This window comes from Nicotiana attenuata, unplaced genomic scaffold (genome assembly GCF_001879085.1).
Source record: "Nicotiana attenuata strain UT unplaced genomic scaffold, NIATTr2, whole genome shotgun sequence".
In the NCBI taxonomy this organism is placed as follows: domain Eukaryota; kingdom Viridiplantae; phylum Streptophyta; class Magnoliopsida; order Solanales; family Solanaceae; genus Nicotiana; species Nicotiana attenuata.
Window position 1 is genome coordinate 243,427 of NW_017671355.1, and position 2,639 is coordinate 246,065.

Consider the following 2,639-nt stretch of genomic DNA (forward strand, 5'->3'; position numbering starts at 1 on the left):
ATATATATATATATATATATATATATATATATATATATATATATATATATATATATGTATATATATATAGTATCCTTCCCCTTATTTTCGTGCAATTAGCACGAGCTAGTCAGTTTTCGGATTGGTAATTAAAAATAGCCAGCGTTTGCAATTTCATTGAAAAATAACCACTATTTTGCTGTAACACGAAAAGTTCCATTATAATATACTGGAGATTGGAGCACCTGTGTATGAATGTGAAGACCCAAAAGGTCATCTTCTGTTTTAGAATCCGATTTCGTGTTCCGAGGCCTTGGAAACCTCATTTTATCTCTCCTCGATTCGCGTGCATAGTCAGGGCTTGTATGTGGAAAGCCCTTATGTGAAAAATTTAAAAAATGATGACTTCTGCCTTTTAAAGTTGATTTTAGTTTACTTCGATCAATATTTTGGGTAAACGGACCCGGACCCGTGTACCGACGGTCCCGGAGGGTCCGTGGTAAAATATAGGACCTGGATGTATGCCCAGAATCGAATTCCGAGGTCCCTAACCCGGGAAATGAATTTTTGAAAGAATATAAGACTGAAAATGCAGTAATTCAAAAGATTTGATCTTGTTGATATTGGGCCGGTATTTTGGTTCCGGAGTCCAGTACAGGTCCGTTATATATTTAAACTTATATGTGAAATTTGGTAAAAAAACGAAAGTGATTTGATGTGATTCGGACATTTGGTTGAGAAAATGGAAGTTTTGAAACTATCTTAAATCATGTGTTTTGGTGTTGAATTCATAGTTCTAGGTGTTATATTGGCGATTTGATCGCATGAGCAAGTTCTATGATGTTTTAAGACACGTGTGCATGTTTGGTTTGGAGCCCTGAGGGCTCGGGTGAGTTTTGGATAGGCTACGGAATGATTTTGGAACTTAGAAAATTGCTGGTGTATCTAGTATCTGTTGCAGGCCTCTGATCTAGCAATTGCGAGATCAGGCTTCGCAAATGTGAGCAAGACAGGCATGGAAATTGCGAGGTCTTTATCGCAATTGCGATGAAGGCCTGGGCCAGCAGAGTTCGGAAATGCGAAAAAGTCTTGGAAATTGCGAAGAGAGTCTAGGAAGGGGTGTGATCGCAAATGCGATCTGTTTGTCGCATTTGGAGAGGTCCCTGATCGCAATTGCGATCATTACCTTCGCAATTGCGAAGGCAACAGAAGTGTGGGGAACTTCGCATTTGCAATGGTTGTTCGCATTTGTGAAGCTGAGGTCGCAAATGCGACATTTTGCAGTTGTTCAAAACATAACTTAGACGGGATTTTTCATTTATTCTCCCATTTTCAAAACCTAAACTTCAAGAGGCGATTCTCCTAGGGCAAGTTCTTCCCAAGATCATAGGTAAATGATTGTTAACATATTTCTTTCAATCTATTTCATCTTTTTACAAGATTTTATCCTAGAATCTAGGGGTTTTCATAGGGGAATTCGGTGTTTTTGGGTAGAACTTAGGAATTTCGAAATTTGGGAATTTAGACCTCAAATGAGGTCAGATTCCAAAACCAATTGTATATCCGGGCTCGGGGGTGAATGGCTAATCGGGTTTTAGTCCGAATTTCGGGTTTTGACCAAGCGGGCCCGGGGTCGATTTTTGACTTTTTGAGGAAAATGTTGGGAAGTCTTTAACTATGCATTAGAATTGGTTTCTTTAGCGTTAATTGATGTTATTAAGTTAATTATGGCTAGATACGAGCGGATTGGAGATGGAATCGAGAGGTTAAGTGGTATTTGCTGTGAATTACCCGTTGGCTTGAGGTAAGTGTTTGGTCTAAGCTTGACTTGAGGGATTAGGGATCCCCGACTTAATTGCTATGTGATGTTTCATGTGTGTGGCGTATAGGTATGGTGACGAGTACCTATGCGTCGCCAAATTATCTGTTTAGCATGTTCCCTTCCCCGTTCCTATTACATTGCTTTCCTGTCTTGACTACTACCTTCTTATAAATGCTTCCATGTCTAATTGCTTCATGTTAATTGTTGTCCTCTCTACTGAAGGTGTTAATTGTTACGTAGTTTTGTTATGTTATATTGTTGGTTTATGTTGGTGATTAGTGCCTCATGGCATACTTTGGCTGGTTTCACTGTGTAGTATTAACTGTTGATAGTTCAATTGTATAGACCTCCCGTTGTCATGATTTGAGGTATAAATGTTGTGGAGGATTGGAGCTAAATTGTGAAATACTTGTTCCTATTTTTGTGGTTTGTACTGATATAGTGGGATCGGGTTGCACGCCGCAACAGGAGGAATAAGGGTGAAATGTGATTGTCTGGTAGGATCGGGTTGCACGCCGCAAGGGAGTAATAAGGGTGGACATATGGCATCGGGTTGCACGCCGCAAGAAGAGGAATAAAGGTGATATATTTAGGAGTAATAAGGGTGGACTGGTGGGATTGGGTTGCATGCCGCAACAAGGAGTAATAAGGGTGAATGTTCATTTTGTTATTGATTATATGGTGGGATCGGGATGCGCGCCGCATCAATTGTTATTTATGTGTTCTTCTTCTTCTTCTTCTTCTTCTTCTTCTGAGGTTCATTAATGTGGTGTTGAAACTCTCTTAAGGATTGGTTATAGCTGAGTATTGGTAGAACGACTGGGTTCCATATTTATTT